Below are 21,202 nucleotides of genomic sequence, written 5' to 3' on the forward strand. Positions count from 1 at the left end.
GGTGACTGGCATTCAGTGGGTGTTTAAAAATGCTTTTTACTTCCCAGTGAGCTTTGCAAGACCCTCTAGAAGTTGTTATCTAGGATTTTACCTGGACCAACCAGTCTGTTAAGAAAAGTTGCCTTTTCCTAATAACTTAGATGCCCTTCAAAACATAAATGGATAAAGAAATTGTGGTATAATACACAATGGAATATTATTCAGCCATAAAGAAAAATAAAATTATGGCATTTGCAGGTAAATGGATGAAGTTGAGAATATCATGCTAAGTGAAATAAACCAATCCCCAAAAACCAAAGGCCGAATGATTATTCTGATAAATGGATGATGATACATAACTGGAGGGAAGAGGGGATAAGAGAAGAATGGAGGAAGGATGGATTATGTACAGGAAAATGAGAGGTGGGGAGAGGGCAAGGGGAAGGAACAATAATAGAATGTACATGTACCCTATGTACATGTACGATTATACAAATTGTGTGACTCTACTTCATGTACAACCCAAAAAATGAAAGTTGTACCCCATTTGTATACAATAAATCTACAATAAATCAAAAAATAATAAGAAAAAATTATAAGAAAAAAAGTTTTAATGTAACTGAAAAAGAAATGAGTGATGGAGCCAGGCAATACCTGGTCATGCCCAGGGCTAAGTCAGTGTCCAGCTTTCCACACCTCCCTTTGGAGAGAGGGGTCATAGTGACTCTCTGAGTCTGAGGTAATCCTAGCTTTGATGGTATAGACAAACAGAATCTGTTGTGGCATTTGGGCATTCTTCACACTAGCTGAGCTGAATAATCCCCTCTGGTGACATGCATGGCAATGGCAAGTAAACAACTTCAGGGATCCAGACCAAATGACTTACACATGATCCTACGCAGCTGCCTGCCCATTGAAGTGATTCCTACCAAACTTCCAATTAGCATTCACTAAAGTGTGTTCTATGGAACCTGAGTTCAGAGGGATCTAAGGCACAACTTTGTGGAAGAGGGAAGGATGCCTCTTAATGCACTGGGGAAAAAGGTGGAAGGTTAGAATGAGCACCTTTCTTGACACCCTGTCTTTTTAGACTTAGATGTTCTCGTGTGGCTGGTCAATCTCCCTGTGGAAGATGGACAGTGTTTCCAAAACACACTGGACCACACAGCTCCTCTGTTGAGGAACTCCTATTAGCACATTATAGGAGTAGAATTATTCTGAGAAATATTTTTAGATAAACTGTTGGGTTTATTTTTTACAATTTATTGAATTATATTTTCCATATCATATCCAGCTGTGTGATCATTAACATTTTCGGACTTTTCATCCAACCCATGAAATAGGACTTTCATCCAACCCATGAGATAGATCCTCCTGCCCATTAATTGTCAATCCCTGTTTCCACCCATCTAGGCAAGCACTAATTTACTTTCTGTTTCTATAGATTCCCTTGAGAAACATTGTTATTTGGGGGAGGGTGGTAAAAAATATATGACATTAAATTTACCATTTTAGCCACTTCAAATGTACAATTCAGTGGTGTCAAGTACATTCACACTGTTGTACAAACACCACCATCATCCATCTCCAGAACATTTTCAATACCCCAAACTAAAACTAAATCCACTAAATTAAAAAAAAAAAAAAATCCCCCTCCCTGAGGCCCTGGTAACCTCTGTTTTACCTTTCATCTCCATAAATTGGACTATTCTGTTTACCTCACATAAGTACAATCATGTAGTATTTTTCTATTTGTTCTCTGGGTTATTCTGCTTAGCCCTCAAGGTTCATTTATATTGTAGCATGTATCAGAATTTCATTCTTTTTTAAGACTGAATAACATACCATTGTATATATACATTGTGTTTTGTTGATCCATTCTTCTGTAGATGTATACTTAGATTGCTTCCACTTCTTAGCTATTTTCAATAATGCTGCCATGAATATTGATGTACAAATGTCTTTTTGCACCCCTGCTTTCAACTCCTTGGGGTACATCCCCAAGCAGTAGAATTTCTGGATGACATGGTAATTTCATGTTTCACTTTTTGAAGAACCACTATATCTTTTTCCATAGTGGCTGCATTGTTTTACATCCTCAGAAGGAATACACAGGGTTCTAACTCCTCATCAATACTTGGTATTTACTATTTGGTTTTTGGTTTTGTCCCTTTTTTTATGATTGCCAATCTAATGAGTATGAAGTAGTATCTGACTGTGGCTTGGATTTGCATTTATCTAATGACTAATTTGGAGCATCTTTTCATGTGCTTGTTGGCCATCTGCTTATCTGCTTAGATAACTATCTTAATCCTTTGCCTGTTTTTTTAATCACATAGTTTTGTTGTCATTATTAAGCCATGGGTATTCCTTTATACAGTCTAAATATTCATCCCTTATCACTTACATGATTTGCAAATATTTCCTCCCATTCTATTGGTTTTCACTTTCTATATTGTGTTATTTGATGCACAAATGTTTTTAATTTTGGTGAAGTTCAATATATCAATTTTTTCTTTTGTGCTCTGTGCTTTTGGTGGGAAAAACATTGGTTTTTTTGCTTTTAAAAGATCAAACAGAAGAAAAGAGCCTGCCCATGAAAACTAAAAAGGAAAACAAAATTGCCTGCTATCCTAACAGGTACTATTATTCCTCTAGAAATAGTTTTTTCTTTCTACATTAAAAACTCCCAAATATTCAAGTCTCAACTATGTTTCTTGGCATATGTTTAAACAGTAGTTGTTGTTCCTACTGAATATTCATTATGCACATCAGAAAATCAGCAACTGAAATATCAGCCATTGTCAGTTCCAGAGCTGCCTTTCTGAGTTGAGCGGCATATTTATTATTAAAGACCAAGTTGCTAGTGACAGGAAACTGATTTGAAATGGCCTAGATGGAAAGGGAAATATCCTGACTCATGTAGCCTAAATGTCAAGGAGTATAGTGGTTTTTAACTGGGTCTAGAAAGTATATCTTAACTATTTCTCTTTTATTCTTCCCTCCTTCCTTTTCTCTCTCCCTGCCTGATGTGGCAAGGGAGTATGTGAATACTTCCAGTCTCTTTGTTCAAGATCACCTTAGTGATCATCTAGTTTTGCAACCCTACTTCTCAGTGATGGTCTTCTTGCCACCTTGAGCAAGGCAAAATAGTTTGGAGAGTATATTAGTCTTTTTTCTGTTGATATAGCAAAATACCTAAGGCTGGAAAACTTACAAAAAAGAGGCTTATTTAACTCAGTTTTAGAGTCTGAAAGTCCACATAGCATGGCATCAGTTCTGGTAAGGACTACATGGGAGATGACATCATGGCAGGGTTCATGCGTGAAAGATAACATGGTAATTCAGGAAGCTAATGCACAGAGTAACCTTGCTCTTTTATTACACCCTCTAAACAATTGTCATTCAAGGAGAATGATTTGAATCCTTCTAAGGTCAGCAAGTCCAAAAACCTAAAGGCCTCCCACAAGATTCTGCCTCTTAAAGGTTCTACCTCCTATTAATGTCAACACACTAGGGAACTGGCTTCCAACACATGAAACCAGGGGGGACAATGTCAAACTGTATCCAAATCACAGGCAGTGCTGGAAAGACAGCTAAGGCTGAGCAAACCAGGTCCACCAGTATGGAGCCATACTGAGGGTTCAGCATGCTTGGCCACATCTACTATGAAGTGTCCATCCAGAATTCTTACTCTGGACCCAACCAAATGTGTCCAGATTTCTTTTCAGGGATCCAGGCCTTACCTCTTCTGGATACAAATAGCCTCTCTAGGGCATAGAAGCTCCTTAGTCAGGAACTGGAGTTAGTGAAACTGTTGTAGCCACCAATATGACATCTCCAAACTGGTCTTAAGTGGACAGTAAGCCTCCACTTCTTTTCAATTTAAGAACTATGTGTTTGATGCTGAAAACATTCCTGAGCCACATATGATCACAGGAAACCTTCCATGCACCCTTGGAACCACACCCAATTCTGTAAGCCCTCAGGTAATGGGAATTTCAGATTTGCAATGTATATTTCTACACCTCCTCAGGAAAATATTTTGAGTTAAGCAAAAATAATCTTATTTTTGTAAACCTAAACAATTTGCATATAACACTCTCACATCCATGACTTCATTTGACATTCACAACTATTAATGAACAACAACAAAAATGCAAATATTCTCATTTCATTGATAAGAACAAATTGGGTTAATCAAATGTCTTGCCTGAGACTTACAGATAGGATGTGGCAGGTCAGATCTTTAGAACTCACCCACCTTACTCTCCCACCCTGGAGATTTCACTCTCCTTAGGCTGGTCTTCACTTCCCAGTGTATCCCTTCAACCTCAAATTGTATATTTTTGTTTCAATGGCTCAATCATGAGATCGTGTATCTGAACTGTAGTATCCCATGTTTTCTTATTTCCCCCATTTTTTAAGTGAAGTGCATGTCTTAGTTGTTACTCTTCAAAGCTTCTACTTTTGTTTTCTTTTGCATTTTGAGATGTGGTCTCATTATGTTGTCTAGGCCAGTGTCCAACTCATGGGCTCAAGTGATCCTCCTGCCTCAGCCTTCCCAGTAGCTAGAAATGTAAGTATGCACCACCATGGCTCTTTGAGTTTTACTAAGGAAATTCTCATTTCTCAGCTTTTTATGGAGCCTAAATGACCATGACCAGATTCTCTTAAAACCATTGACAGTCAGCATAGTTGATCTGGTTCTAACAATTTCTTCAAAGTCATTTGTAGCACATGCTCATATATAGGAATTCCTTAAAACTGAATGTAGCTTCAGTTTTGGTTTTCTGGGATCAGTCAAGATTCCCAATATCTTGCTTTAGGGTAAATCCTTCTCCCCAGTTATGATGAGGTCTGAAGCACAGCATTGACCTCTACCTCATTACATCCTTACATCTTCTGGAAGTCTGAGTGTCTGTGTAAATCTGTATTCTTCAGGCAAAATTCCAACTAATGGAAAGTTATTGCTTCAGTTGGTCATAAAATTGATACATAAGTTAACCTTCCTCGTAAACATTTTAAAATTTTATGTTTTTAATGGAAACCTAAAAAGAAAAGATGGAGACATGATGGAGAGTTGTCTACTCATCATACTATATAAATGATCAATCTCTTCATCACTTGCTCAAAACCATTTTCCATCTAGAATTCTTGACACTTAAGAGACCATGTAGACATACTCCTAAAACCACCACCTTAGCAGTAATGCATTTTAATTTTCAATTTTAATTTTTAATTTAATTTAAGGAAGAGAAATCTCTGCAGTCACATTCACATTCTGATGGGCTCTTTGACTCCTCCATACAGTGGTGCAGACGTGCATGTCTGCACCTTCCTATCTCAGACTCAAGCATATCACATAACCCATCCCTGCAGGACTGTACATTTGTCCCAGTCCCTCTCTGCAACACCCCATCCTGCTCTGTGTCCACAGAGACTCAGACTGACTTGTGAGGATGTCATTGACCTCCCTTCCTGACTGGCTTAGGTTCAACCAAGAAGCAAGTTCCTCAGAGGTCAGAGGACCTAGGAGAGGGAGAACAGATATGGATTCCCAACCAGATTGCCTTGGGTGACTGCATCCTTCTGTAGAAAGCTCCTGTGTTACAGCCCTGAGTTCTGCTTCTCTTTGAGGCTTCAGACCAGGAAAGGGTAACTGTTCCTTATGTTGCTTCCCTCATCCTGCCGTGTGTTTAAAAATAGTGCCTTTGTGTTTGCTGCCTGGGAGACTTTGGGCCCAAGTACCAGCCCCTTCCCACCAGGTTCCCCTCAGTCTGGGGCCTCGCACTACAAGCTGGCCTTGATCCTGAAAGCCATGCAGTGGCCAGAGACTGCTGCTGCTTTGAAACAGACAATGGAAGCCCTGAGGACCTTGGAAAACCTGGGTAAGCGAGCACTTCAGCACAGCAGAGGGGGAACTCGTCCATTTTCAATGTGGTCTCTACTGCTTTCTGGGAGAATTGCACCATTCATACCAGCACCACCATCGTGGAAGAGTTTCCCCAGACCTGCAGTATTTCTTGGTGGATTTTTATGCACCAACAACAGCGTTGAAAGCATAAGGGAGCACTTGTCTTGAGATGTGATCAGACCAAATGTTGTAAAACACCCTCGGACCCAAGAAGTAAAATAGTGTGAAGGTATTGTTCCAGTCCCACTTGAGGAAAATATATATTCTGCAAAGAAGAGGAAGTGAGAAGATTGACCAGATTTTAGCCTTCTACTGAATCGTCTGGGGCCTGGCAGCATGGGTGAATAGTGAGAAGCTTGGCTTTTTCTGGGAGTGTGTGCAGGGGCCCTGGCTTTCTCTCGATTTCCTTTGCTGCAAGAGGCTGAAGAAGTGCTCCCTGAGAGCTGCTCTCTAACCTGTGGCACCCACAGTAGGTCATGCTTGACTTCATTTGCATTATGTAATTTCTTGGTCAGTGAGAACTTTCTCCTTAAAACAATAACACAACTTTGAAGAGCAAAACTTAGAACCGACTTGGATTGTGAGCTAGTAATTAGACTGAATAACCACACAAAAATAAAAACTGAAGACCCATGTATTATGTGCACAACCTTTGATCAGAGTAATAAACATTTTACAAACTAAAAAAGAAAATAGCACCTCTATTAAATTCTCCTTGTTATCACCCAGTTGGAGTGTGCTACTTGATTCTTCCAAGAGCTATCTCATCCTTGATTTTCTTCTCCATAGATGGAGTGTGGTTAGAGGTCCCATTGCTGCTTTGAGGTCAAAGTGAGGATCAGTGAGGATTATGGATGTGAAAGTGTTGGATGAACTGTAACAAGTTTTAACTTGTTCAATTGTTTGAATTGTTGTCAATCAACCCAGAAAACTTCTTTCTCAAATATGTACCCTGAAACCTTTATGTCCTTTAAGAACTCCTTGTAAGGAATGCTATATCCAGCACTTCCATTTTACCTTTCAGCACTGTCCTCATGAAATGATGTAGCAAAGGAGGGCTTGAATAATACTGTCACTAGGTTATTTAACTTTGGCATTTCATGACTTTTGTTCTTTTATTGTTTTGTGTACTACTGGAGATTGAACCCAAGGCCTCACACATGCTAGGCAAGCACTCTACCACTGAGCTACATCCCCAACACCTTTATATTTTGAAACAGAGTCTTGTTCAAGTCTCCCAAGCTGACCTATAATTTGCAATCCTTCTGACTCAGCCTCCTGAGTATCTGGATCATGAAAATTTGTCTCAGTTTACACCTTGTGATTATCTGCTACTTGTTGTGACAGGGGAATCAAATATGAGTTCATTATCTGTGCTTCATTTCAAACTGACTCCTTTCTCAAAGATGCCCCTGTTCCCCTGTTGCTGCTTCCCCATGACTGCTATCCTCTCTGATTTGGACTCACATGTTACTGATATTATGGGCTTTCATGACAATGAGACAAATATACTATATGGGCCACTGGAAATTAATAAGTGTGGGCCTAGCAGAGAACAAACCAGGCACAAGAAATTGCTTACAGTTGAAGAGAAGGCAGATCTTAGCCATGCTTGGGACTGAGGAAGTAAAAAAGTTCATCACTGTGGAGACTTCCTAAGAAAGAGCAGCTTTTCTCATCCCATACACCTATCAGGCACAGTCTTTAGGAGAGATTGGTGTTTTAACTCAGTTTCTGATGTTGCTGCAGCTGTGCTGTGTGGACAGCTGTTTCCTGTGCTCCAGGGACTAAATCTCCTATGTGGAGCCATTTGCATTGTTCATAGCCAAGTGCTCCCTGGCTCTGAAGAAGAAAGTGGTTTCTGCTGAAATTCAAGGTGAACTATGCAGAAATGAGGTCCTCAAGTGCCAGAATGTTACCAACAAAGTCCAAGTCAAACTTCTTCTATTGAAAAGGAAATTTGCTGGAATTGGTTGAGAATTCTGCACCAGGGAACCTGCCAAGTCACAAGATTTACATTCCACATCAGGGTGATCAATCCAGATCCTTCCATGACCAGAGAAACTTTTATGGAACTGATGATCTGAGAGTTGAAAATGTCCTTTTTCAGCACATTTGAAAGAATCCAGCAGTGAAGAGCAGAGGATGAAAGACATCAGGAAGGAGACCAGTGTGGCTCTCTAGGACATAGAAGAGGTCACTGAAGAGGAGTCACTGATGCTTAGCAATTATTTGATTGTTCCCTGCTCACTGCTCACTGCTTGGGGGTTTCCCAAGGCCCAGAAATTTGTTTTAAAATGGAAAATGTGACCATTCATCCTGGCTCCTCTCCAAGGAACAGCAATCTGCATTCTCAGAACCCAAGTATCTTGGGGTTGCTGGGAAATGGAAGTAATGGGTCATGCAACTGATTAGATGATGAAATCTGAGAAAAAGAATCAGAAATGTTTAAATTACTTGTCATTTCCTTCAGTCTTACACATTTGCCAGAAGTTGTGTTAGTCAGTTTTCTGTCTCTGTGACAAAATACCTGAGAGAATCAACTTAATAAAGAGGAAAGTTTGTTTTGGCTCAGTTTCAGAGTTTGCAGTCCATGGTCATTTGGCCCCATTGTCTTTGGTCCTGTGGCAACATGGCACATCATAGTGGGAAGGTGTGGTGGAGCAACCTGCTCACCTCATGTCAGTTGGGAAGCAAAGAGAGAGGGTCTGGGTCCCAATGTCCCCTTAAAGGACACACACCCCAGTGACCTAACTTCCCCCAAAAGGCCATTACCTCCCAAAGGGTCCACCACCTCCCAATAGTCCACAGACTGTGGACCAAGACTGTAACACATGGATCATCTCTTAATGATAGTAGGATTCTTCAATTATTGGGAACTACTATGTGCAGCAGTTTCATTTAGGAGACAGATGTGTGTGTATATAAATCGTGACCACAGTATTCTTCTTTCAATTAAAGTGAAATACATTCATTCAGCAGAAAAATTTATTTGTTCTAGACTTCTGGGTGATCAGATCCATGGGTGATCAGACCATTCATCATTCCATATAACTCCAGACATAGAATCACACTTCTCCAGTCGACGACACACTGAACACTGCCTGGTATATAGTACATACTCAAGAAAAAAATATTTAGGATGAATGAACAAATGAATGCTTTGGTCTTCTAGTACATATGCTGTTGTCTTGTCTTCCTGCTTACTCCTCCTCTGCTGGGGTAGAAACCCAGACAACTCTCCCCTTGCCCATCTAATCAATCAATCATCACATCCTGCCAAGTCCCCCTCTTTTCTCCTCATCTTTCATTTTTCTCAGTCCTCACTGTCATGCCCCTTGTTGAGCCCAACACCTTTCCCTTCTCATCTTATCCCTTAAAAATATCATTTACATTTATGGAAAACATAAATAAGACTATGCTTTATATGGGAACAAATAAATGTATGTAAATACAGAGACATATCTGATGTGGATCAAGTAAAGAACAGTGTTGACATTTGGGTGGAATGGAGAAATAAATCAGAATTGGGGAAGGTAATCAGAAGAATTAGCTTTATCAAGAATGCTTTCATTTTTACAACATGAATATTTACATATGAATTGTGTAATAAGTAACATAAACCCCAACATGGCACTCCAGAACTGGGAGACCAGCAGCAGAGAAGGTCCTTGGTTGGACCTCTGGTTCCAAAGTCTTGCGAACATCTTTCAGAGTCACCTACTGACCTGTTCCACCTGCCTTCTCCAAGTATGCGCTTGTTCTTTTCCCAGAACCTGTGAGTGTTACCTTATACAGCAAGAGGGACTTTGCAGATGTGATTAAGTATCCTGAGATTTGAATATTATCCTGGATTATCTGTGTGTGCATGATTTAATCACAGCATTCTTATAAGAGAAGGCAGGGTCAGAGGAGAAGGAACATGACAATGGAAGCAGAGGCTAGAGTGATGCACTTTGGAAATGGATGAAAGGGACCAGCTAAAGAACAAAGGTGCTCATGCACAACTGGAAAAGTCAAGGAAACTGATCCTCCCTAAGGATCTTCTGAAGGAATCAGCATGCCAATAACCTTATTTTAGGCCAATGAAACAGATTCTAGACTTCTGACTTCAAAACTGAAAGAGAATAAATTTATGTTGTTTTAATTTTTTGTAGCAGCAACAAGAAATGAATACACTTCTCTGTCCTTATGATCAATGCCTGCTAACCACAGCAAACCTTTTTTGAAGAAAGAGTTCTAAACTTTGGGGGCATATACTTTAAGTAATATGTATTTATCTTTGCTGTTAGAACAAAATACCACAGAATGGATAATTTGTAAATAATAGAAGTTTGTTTTTCACAGTTTCAGTGGCTGGGAGTTCATAATCAAAGCTCCAACAGGTGAGGCTCTGTCTCTGCTTCCAAGATGGTGTCTTGTTGCTGTGTCTACTGGGAGGGATGAAAATTGTGTTCTCACATGGCAGAGGACAGAAAGGGCCCAGCTAGTTCCCTCCAGTCCTATAGGGTTGTTCATCACTCTCAAAATCTCTACTTCTTATTACTATCACCCTGTGGATTCAGTTCTATCCTATACATTCTGGAGGGATACATCCATTCAAACCATAGCAGTATTTATCTGAACTACTGAACTGCAGCATGCTTGCTTCCAACACTGACCTTATTAGAGACAGGTTAGCTTACATAACCAGGTTTAGTCATTATTCAACTAGTGTTATGGCTTAGATGTGAGGTGTCCCCCAAAAGCTCATGTGTGAGACAATGGAAGAAGGTTCAGAGGAGAAATTATTGGGTTGTGAGAATATAACCTAATCAGTGAGTCAATCCCTGCTGGGATTACCTGAGTGGTGACTAAGGCAGGTGGGGTGTGGCTGGAGGGAGTGGTTCATTGGGGTGTGGCTATGGGCTATACATTTTGTATCTGGAGAGTAGAGTCTCTCTATCTCTACTTCCTGTGTATAAAACCAGGACTCTGCTCTGTCTCCCCTGACACTATCTACCTACATTACAAACTTCTTAGAAGCCAAGCTATTACCTACACAGGATAAGAGAGTCTCTGAATTTCTAAATTTTTCCTGATGATTCTTGAGATATTGGTTACAGTGAGAATAAAGACTTTCCTTCTTCTAAATTTGAGTTCTAAATGTGTTCAGCTATTTGAGCTCTGCTCTGGAAACCACAACAAGCCAAAGATGAAATCGAAATAATCAGTTTTACCCCAAGTGATATGAGAGCCAAATTAGAAATTATAAAGCCCAGCAATGATGAATGATTGCTTTAAAACTCAGACTCAAATGTCTAAGGAACTCTCTCCTCATAAACAGAAACTCCATTCTAGGTATGGCCTCCCTCATTACCAAGACATTCCATTGGATGAGAATCCTTACTGGGAGAAAAGGCGACTTCTCCTTGCAGGCTGCCCTGATGTGCTGGCTGAATAGAAGTTGGTCAAGTGCTGTCCACTCGTGAAAACTCATGTCAGAGCTGCTCCCAGAATATAGAAGAAGATTCCACTGCAGAAGCAGGAAGATTATTTTGTCTTTACAAATTATTATCTTGACCCTAAAAACAACTTTCCATAGAAGACAGAGGAAGACAAAATGAAAAAAAAATCTCTCATCTAAAGTTCTTGCAACTTCTTGTGCAGGAATTCTATGGATTTGTCTCTCTGATGCCTTGCTGGTTATGAAAAATAGGGATATAGTAACATTGCCACTCTGGGCATCATTTTTTCCTCTAAGAATGTGTGGAAAGAAGTAAAAGATATAGAGAACTTGAATGTGATGAACCGTTATCAAAACGTTTGGAAGCATTGAAACAGACAAATTTTAAGTACAAAGTGCAGACTTATTTTTTGCCTGCACCAAGCAAGTCTCCAGAAGAAAGTCAAAGCTTCCAGATGAACTTACAGAGGAATAATGTGCTTCAATGGAGCACCTCCTTGACCCTCTTCTCTCTCTGAGATGTTGAACATTCTGAATAAAGAGGATTCTCTCAGGTTCACCTCTACACATAGGTTGTCTTCTTGTTCAGAGAATAAAAAGGTCATCTTCAAGGCAGAGGGTGTTTTTGTTACCTTCTATTGCTTTGAGCCTACCCTCAACACATGGAATTCATGAGAAGATGTTGCTTCTCAAGTTCCAGACTGAAAACCTATTGCTGCACACTCTACTCCACCATGAGGTATGGCTTTCACTGAAGATCAGGACACCAGCCTCATGACCCATGGAAATCATCTAGTCACTGGACAGGCTTCATTCCTGATGGGAGAACTCATAGCATTTTTCCATGTGCCTAGCCACTACTCCATTTCCTGATGCTTAGAAGGTCTCAGCTCTGAGAGATGACACATGAGTTAATCAGCTTTCCCCTGCTATACGAACACCTGAAATACTCATAATTTAAAAGAGGAAGACTTATTTTCACTTACGATTTTGTAGGTTTCATTCCATGTTTGGTTGGCCTGTTGCTTTTGGGTCTGTGGCAAGGCAGTGCATCATGGTGGGAGCAAATAGCAGAGGAAACAGTTCACTCCTATAAACCAAGAATCAAAGAGAGAGGAAGGGACTGGAGTTCCAATATCCCTTTCTAGGGCATGTCTCCAATGTTCTAACTATCTCTACTTAGGTCCCACCTCTTCTAGGTTCCACCAGCTTCCAATTGTGCCACAGACTGGGGACAGAGCCCTTAACACTTGGCCTTTGGGGAATATTTCAGTTACAAACCACAATAATAGAACAAAAGGTCCAGGGCTCTTTGGTTTTTGGAGAGAAACCGAGGAGGTGAACATGTTGACCCTTCTCTGACTGACTCCTCTTGTCAACCAGCTTGATCAAGTCCATCATCATTTCCATTAGAGTTAATTCAATTGCAGGGTAAAGTGGATCATGTTAAGAACAACTTATCTATTTGGTTTTCCCAACCACACTTTTTTTTTTCACTGTCCCCTCTCACTTGGTCAGGATGAGCAGCTTTTCAAGACTACTGACTCCAGAAGGAGGAAGCATTGATTTAGATAACTCTAGAATGAGGCAAATATCCAAAAGGTAGCAACTTCTATTCTTCTAGACTGTTCCAAATGTTACACAAGTGTGTGTACACATCTGTATGAAGTCTGTGAACACACATGACTGCTAACCTTCGGATGTTGGATGTCCCCCAAAGGTTTATGTGTTAAAGCCTTTCTCCCTAGAGTGGTGCTGTTTGGAGGTGGTGGAGTCTTAGGAGAAGCCCAGTGGAAGGTCTTTAGGACATTGGGGGTGTGCCCTCCAAAGGGCTAGTGGAACCCAGTTGCTTCTTTATTCTTTTTGGCCTCCTGAGATGAGCTATTTTTCTTTGACACATTTTCTTGCCGTGATGTGATGTTTTGCCACAGGCCCAAAGCAATAGGGTCAATTAATAATGAACTTGAATCTCTAAAACTGTGAAACAAAAATAAACCTTTTCTCTTTGTCAGTTAATTGCTTCAGATATTTTGTTACAGTGATGGAAAACTGACTAACACAATAACCATGCACATTTTAATCATACATGTATCCTCAAATCAGCATATGTGTCTACATGAGCCCACTCCAAGGAAAAAAAAAGTGAACAAGTATACAAACATACCTTCAGGGAGGTCAGGGATGAATGAGGAGGGAACGACTTTCACTTTGCCAAATCCTTTCTCTGCTATAATATGCCAAAGCATACACATGTACTACCATGTGCCAGTGCAAAATGTATAGGTGACACTGCCATCTGTGACAAATGTGTTTTGGATGATGTATCTAAGAGTGGAAGTGATCTACCTCAGCTGCCGTCCAGTGTCTGTGTAAAGTCAGTGATTTTTTTCCCCTATTGTTGCACTTGGAAGTTGTGTAACAAGTGTTCTCAGCAGCTCCAGGTGTCTGAGTGCCCTCTTGTGGGAGAGGTTCAGAGGCAAGTGGAAGAAAATCTGTGACTAAAATAAGTTTATGAGAGCAGATTGTACTTGGCCACTCCAACAGTAGATATCCAAGCATCAATAGGTATCACTGTGTTTCTTAAGTTTCTCACTTCTCTGGGATGTTGCCAAATGTATATGAAAGAGGTCTACTCCCTTGCTGAACATCATTCAGTGAGGAGCAGAGGAAATGACACTTGTAGTTTTTAGTACCTTTCTTTCCCCACCCACAAGGGAGTGTTTTTGGTTTTAAATGGTAAGTCAGCATCTTCTCAAAATAGGGTCTCTGGTTGGTCTGTGCCATGGGAGAGGGAGACATGTTCCCAGGATTCCTAGCTCTTCTCAGAGTGCAATGCGTGACAATCTCCTCTATCTAGAAGACAGGAAGGGTGTTGGTATTTGGTCTTTGAAATTGGTAACATGAGATCTCAAGAAAACTGGTTGTCTTTTTGTATAAATGTGGTACTGCGAATTGAACGCAGGGCCTCGCACATGCTATGCAAGCTCTTTACCTCTGAGTTACGTCCCCTCTTCTCAGTCATCCTTCTGAGTGAACATTCTCCTGGCTGAAGAGAGCATTGCATTTCTCAACTGAAGTGATTTCTCTAGTATATATTTCTATTCTCGGTCACTTATTTCAATCATTTATTTTATTGAAACCTAGTTGTGATATTTAAAAAAAAAAGATAACTATGTTCTGGCAATAATTTTTTTTTAAATGTTAAATTTTGTTTGATTTTTTGCATACTTTAATGTTTTCTTTTTTCTTTTAAGTTTTCAAAGTAACAATACAGTAAAAACTCTTCAGCTGCTGGCCCCTTGCCATGTCCTCATCTCTACTCTCTGCATACACATCTCCTTCTTGTGGAATCATGGGGAGGTGGGCACAGATGACAGGACAGGCCCCTGGATACAGCCCCACAACCCCTGTGCCCTGAGGAAGCCAATATGAATTCTATAATAGTTTTTTTTTTCCCCTGTTATCTCAGAAAGGAATTGAAAGTTCACACATTTGCATCTGGCTCTTATGTCTTCATCTCCTCCCCTCCCGAGGAACAGTCCTGTCACCTCACTCTGTTCTTCATGACAAGTTTTTTGAAGAGCACTTGCAAAACATCCTACATTCTATATTTGTCTGATTATTTCCTCATGATTTTATTCAGGTCAAAGATTCCCAGCAAGAACACTATTTGGTGAATTTGTGAATTTCTCACCACTTCACCACAGGAACACAGAACAGTAGGTGTTTAAAGTCAGAGTAACAAATCAGTAATACAACTTCCCAACTTCCCACACGCTGTTTTCCACAGAGAAAATTCTGCCTCCCAAAACTTAGATAGTTGACCCTCCATACTTTTTGGATTCCACATTGCAAATTCAACCAACCATGGATGGAAAATATTCAGAAAACAATTGCATCTGTATTAAACTTGTACAAGCTTTTTTCTTCCTTTTATTCCCTAAACAATAGGGTTTTTTTTCTAAACAACTATTTACATTGTACTAGATATTAAAAATAATCTAAAAATGGTGGAAAGCATATGAAAAGAAGTACACAACTTCTATGTAAATACCATGACATTTTATATAAGAGATTTGGGCATCCAAGAATTTTGATGGGGTCCGGTAATCAATCCCCCACAGCTGCCAAGGGATGACTGTATTTACTCACGTGTTCTAATCTACAGTCCACATGCAAAGTTTTAGGCTTAAAATATCAATAACATTAAAAAGAACACATCCAATACCAGTTCAGAATCCTTTGCCCTGTGTTGTATGTGTGCTTGGAATATATTCCACTGAACTTATGCACTCACAGATTGGTTTTTCAAGTTACTTTATGTAATTATTTATCTTCACACTAAACACTATGGATAATGCTAAAGAACTATAAATAATTAGTATATTATTAACAGTACATGTAAAAATGTTGTGATTAACTCCACTTCCTAGCAAAATAAGGAAGGAAAATAAGAAAACAAAATGCACACAGAGCCCAGCAACTTCAGCAGATTCTTAGAAGAGAAGTGGTGACTGATTTGGGAGAGAAGAGGAAGCCACAACTCTAAGTGTGTGTCCCAGACTCACAAGGTACAAAGGAAGTGGCTCACACTCCCTTCCCTGGACATAGGAGACTCTGGGCCCACAGGTGCAGTGGAGCACAGGGCTGAGGCATGGGGAGAACACACGGGGCAGAGGGAGTCTTCATAAGGAGAGTTGGCCTCACAGCTCCCCCTATTTGTACATGCCCCAGAAGACTGTCAGAGCACTCTCCTTGGGGACCCTACACTGTCCCCTAGGAAAAGACCCCTGGCCTGGACCTTTTCTCCTGAGCCCTTCAGGATGTATTCCTGATCCTTCTCTCCTGTGTTCCAGGAGGTAAGCCACACACAGTGTCCCTTGGACATTCTCCTTCTGGCTTTTACGTAGGTTCTGCTGGGTTGGTGATCACTGGTGTAATCCTGGATTGCAGGGGACAGAGGCTGTCATACTTATTGCTCCTTTTCTTCATGCCAGACTGTAGTTTGACAATAATTTCATTCCCCTGCCTATGGCAATGGTTCCTGTTAAGGAGTTCCTCTCCTGGGAGCTTTTAGGAGAGTCCCACACTTATTACCTCACAATGAGAATGAAATTTCAACTCATGAACCCTTAGAAGAGACACTCCAGCCATATCCAAACCAGAGCTCTCCCAGAGCCCAGCGCATCCAGTGCATAAATCCATGGCCTGTGAGCTGTGTCTCCTTTTGGTTCACAGGGAGCATCATCCAACACAGCAAGTCTTCCCCCCGCTTCACATGGTTCCTCTCCTCTTGAACCTCCCAAATAAAATGTCCCCCCCTCAATTTTTGCTGCATCTCTGCTCTCCAGAGGATCTGGCTGAGAGATCATGCTATCAAATCTCAAAACTGTTTGGGGCCTGGGGTTGTAACTCTGTGGTAGAGTGCTTGCCTAGCACATGTGAGGCACTGGATTCGAGCCTCAGTACCACATAAAATAAATAAATAAAGGTATTGTGTCCATCTACAACTAAAACAATTTTAAAAACTGAGTTTGCTGGTGCCTTGGGGCACATCCTTCTTGCCTTTCTTGCCCATGAATTCTCATCTTGGTGGGCTTCTGGGAAATAAATCTGAAATATCATTTAGTTGCTAAGCATTTTTTAATTACTGAGCACTTATAGCCCTCCCAATCCTCCTTCCCTGCCTTATTTTCTATGTGGCACTTATTACCATATAAATTATTTTGTTCATTCTCCCTGCCCCCAACCCCATGCCCTCCCAGCAGAATGTAAGCTCCTGGGTTTTGTTCACTGCTGTTTCCTCAGCACAGTGAGCAGTTCCTGCCACTTTATTTGTTGAATGAATAAATGTTACGCACCAAATATGAGAAAATTAACAGGAAAGAAATGGGCCCAAGCCCCAGGAAACTTTCAGTCTACAAGGAAAAATCAACAAAACAGGCCGTCCTCCTTGGACTCTTTAACAGAAGAGCCAGCTGCCTTGTGCCATGGCCTCTACCCTGGTTCTCCCTTCAGCATCTGGCTCTGGGGCTTCTCATTCTAAATGGATTCATTCCAGGGTGTTCTGCTCATGTCATCTGCTTGCACCAAGGATGGACTTTCCTGACCCTATAGCTCTCTTTAAACAACCTTTCCCCCAGCCCATGTTTGCTCCTGTCTTGTCAGAAATGTGTTCTTTTCCTTCTGGAATCATGGGGCAGGTGTTCCTAATCCTACTTCTGGTCAGAATAGTTACTTCCTATTTGAGGCCTGTGGCTGAGACTGTTGGTTGTCTCCCCACCATTCATTCTACCCATAGTGACAAAACAGATAATATTTGCAGGCCAGTGATCCACAAGGGCCAACTGTTAGATTTTAAGGAATTTTTAAACTATTGTTAACCATTGGCAGCCTGAAATTGACATCAGCGGTAATATTTACACCACATAAAATAGCAAATACTACAATTAGGACCTTCCTTTCTCTCTATCTATCTATCTATCTCTATCTCTTGAAGTTGTGGGGTGGGGTAGATAAATCTGGCTGGCCAGCACACCAGGGTGAATACACTACACCCAGTTCAAAGATATTTCCCAGCCTCTTTTGCAGTAAGAAATGGCTGAAGAGTTAATGAGAGAAATGTTATACGGGATTCCAGGTTTTCTTAGGAGAGTTCCCCTTTCTCAATATTATTGCCTGAAACTTGAATACAATGGAATTCCAGAATTCAAGGAGAACTAGATGGAGCCTAGTCCCTAATGACTTAAAAATATCTTAGCTCTCTAACTCCAGAGCACAAATAAACTACCCTTTCTAAGCCACTGTTTTTATTTGGGAGTTTTCTATTAAGTAGTGACACCAAATCCTAACGGACACAGGTCCCAGCTGAAAGTGAATTTCTCATCAAGCAGATACCTATTTGCCATGCAATGCTATTAATGCATTAGTAGTGTTAATGCAATACCATTAATGGATCACAGATTACTGTTCATGCTCTTGATCTGTGGGCTACAGTTGTCATCTGCCTTACCTTCAGACTTACCCCATCTCTTGAAGTAGCCACTGCTGTCCTCTTTCTTAATTTTGACATTTGGTGTGTGATTAAAGTCTACCACAAGTCCTGAATCCTCTTAGAAATGTCTGTTTTTCAGTTCAGTCACCTTTTTCACATGCTGCAGCCACTGGCTGGTGCCTTCTGCCATTGTTATCCTCATGATTTGAGCTGAGCTGAGGCTGCTCCCCAGGAGTCTGCATGAATAAGAAGGAGGATTTGGCAGGGGTGATCAGCTCCAGCTAAAAAAGACCAAGGAAGGACAATGTTTTTATTAAATGAGTGTAAATAATCACGTGAATGATCCACTTTTCCTATGGAATTTAAAAGCCTGTACTTTTGGGGTACCAAATATTGTACTGTGTTCCTACTGTTAAACAATAGTTTGGTGTAAAAGAAATTTAATTTATTTATAGGGTGATTGACAGATTGATTTGTTTATCCTGAATTAACTTAATTAACCAGCTGTTTGGCATCATCTCTGTAATCTCTAAATTAACAAAATAAGTCCTACGAAACAAAATTTGCCATTTTCATTACTGAATAAAGACACACATTTGGTGGCGGCGGGGGTGCGGCCGAGGCCGGAGCCCTGCCCTGGGCCGGGCGGCGGGGCGGGGAGGCAAGCAGCGGGCGAGGCCGCGTCTGCATGTGCGGAGCAGCCCGGGCATAGCCCGGGGTTGCCGGCTCCGACCGCGCCATTGTTGGGGGAGGGGGCGGCCACTGAGCGCGGCAGAGTCGGGGGCGAGTGAAGGCGCAGGCTGCGGCGGCGAGGAGCGGAGGTGCCCCATTTGGAACACGCTGACCTGTTGCGTGTCCCCCAATGCCAGCCCAAAGCTGGGCCGTCGCACAGGGCCGGCAGAGCCGGACTACGAGTCTGAGCTCTATGAGGCGGCGGCTGGGGACGCAGTGGCGGTGGCCGTAGCGCCGGCGCCCGCTGCCGTGGAGCCCGCCGAGTTAGAGTCGGAGCCGCTAGGGCCACCACCTGCAGCACATCAGTGACCTCGAGATGCTTGAAGATCTAGCTTTGGAATCAAACCCTTCTGACCATCCAAGGGCAAGCACAATTTTCCTGAGCAAATCTCAGACAGATGTGCGTGAAAAGAGGAAGAGCAACCATTTAAACCATGTATCTCCAGGGCAGCTTACTAAAAAGTATAGCTCATGCTCAACAATATTTCTAGATGACAGCACAGTCAGCCAGCCTAATCTTAGAATCACAATAAAATGTGTGACCTTAGCAATATATTACCACATAAAGAACAGAGATGCAAATAGATCCCTGGATATATTTGATGAGAGATCACATCCATTCACACGAGAAAAGGTTCCAGAGGAGTACTTTAAGCATGACCCTGAACACTAATTTATTTACAGATTTGTTCGTACTCTTTTTAGTGCTGCACAGCTAACAGCTGAATGTGCAATAGTAACTTTGGTCTACTTAGAAAGGCTTTTAACTTATGCTGAGATCGACATTTGTCCCACTACTGGAAAAGAATTGTTTTGGGAGCCATTCTTCTTGCCTCCAAGGTTTGGGACGATCAGGCTGTATGGAATGTGGACTACTGCCAGATCCTCAAGGACATTACAGTTGAGGACATGAATGAGATGGAAAGGCACTTCTTGGAGCTACTCCAGTTTAATATTAATGTTCCTGCCATTGTTTATGCCAAATACTACTTTGACCTTCGCTCCTTAGCCGATGACAACAACCAGAATTTTCTGTTTGCTCCTCTCAGCAAAGAAAAAGCACAAAACCTAGAGGCCATTTCAAGACTGTGTGAAGACAAATACAAAGACTTATGTAGAGCTGCTATGAGAAGGTCTTTCAGCGCTGATAATTTCATTGATATTCAGCACTCTAATGCTATCCTCTCTTAAAAGGGAGAATTGAGGAGTAATAACATTACAAGCCCCTCATCTACAAAGACTGGATGAAATATCACCGCTCTTGCTCAAAAACCAGCAAAGTTAATATTTTCATCAGAAGGAAAGACCTCGAATTCAAGAAACTCATGGACAATGACAGTAGCACTCCATAGGAAAGAATGGGACCTTGTCAAAGCAACAAACACACTTTCTGTCCTTTTTAATGTAAACAGAGTTAACAAAAACCACTCCAAAGCAAAAGCTCTCAATCCACATGCAGATATTTGCTTACTGTGTAGGCCAATAGCTGTGAACTATGTGAGGTTTTTTAATTAATCATTTGAATGTTTAGACTTTAAAAGACACTCACCATATAATTTTTGTTTTTCCTGTTTTTCTTCCCCTTCCCCATTGCTGCATATGCCTTTAGAATTGATGCAGTATTACCCTTAAAACATGGTACTTTCATTTTTACATTTTTTTTGTGATGTTGGGGCTCAAAGCCAGGGCCCAGCATGTGCTAAACATGTGCTGGCTCTCCCCCAGCCCACAGTTAACATTCATTAAGCCACTTAGGAGCAACTGTAGCATTTTTCTTCCTTCCCACTGTATCATATCATTGAAACTGCTAGTCATTATTGGCAGTCAGTTTAAACCAAAAAGTTACTGGATAACACCTGCCATTCATATATTTTGCAGGCACTACTTATTAGCATTTTGGCATGTTTTGGGTCATAAAGAGAATGTATCACCTATTGACTGCTTACTTCTGTGGGTCCGCATTGCATTTTTTGTGAACTGTTAATGGTACTTCTCACTTTCTGATAATTTTCCTTTTTAAAGTAAATTTATTAAAAGATATTTTCATAATGCTTGCCAACATGGTGGTCCAGTGATAACTGAGCAGATAAAGACCAGGTGTCCTGAAAGTTTTAGTGCAATTTTAAGTTTTGGT

General features: G+C 41.0%; 2 pseudogenes across 2 annotated transcripts; both read left to right on the forward strand.

The window, feature by feature from the left end:
• The first annotated feature begins 5,650 nt into the window (after positions 1 to 5,650).
• On the forward strand, positions 5,651 to 6,216 carry LOC306643103 (small ribosomal subunit protein bS6m-like; annotated as a pseudogene). The gene has a single exon. The product of its transcript is annotated as a small ribosomal subunit protein bS6m-like (transcript).
• A 13,152-nt stretch (positions 6,217 to 19,368) lies between these two features.
• On the forward strand, positions 19,369 to 20,566 carry LOC306642722 (cyclin-Y-like protein 1; annotated as a pseudogene). The gene has a single exon. The product of its transcript is annotated as a cyclin-Y-like protein 1 (transcript).
• The last annotated feature ends 636 nt before the right edge of the window (positions 20,567 to 21,202 follow it).

This window comes from Sciurus vulgaris (genome assembly GCF_902686455.1).
Source record: "Sciurus vulgaris genome assembly, chromosome: 13".
In the NCBI taxonomy this organism is placed as follows: Eukaryota; Metazoa; Chordata; class Mammalia; order Rodentia; family Sciuridae; genus Sciurus; species Sciurus vulgaris.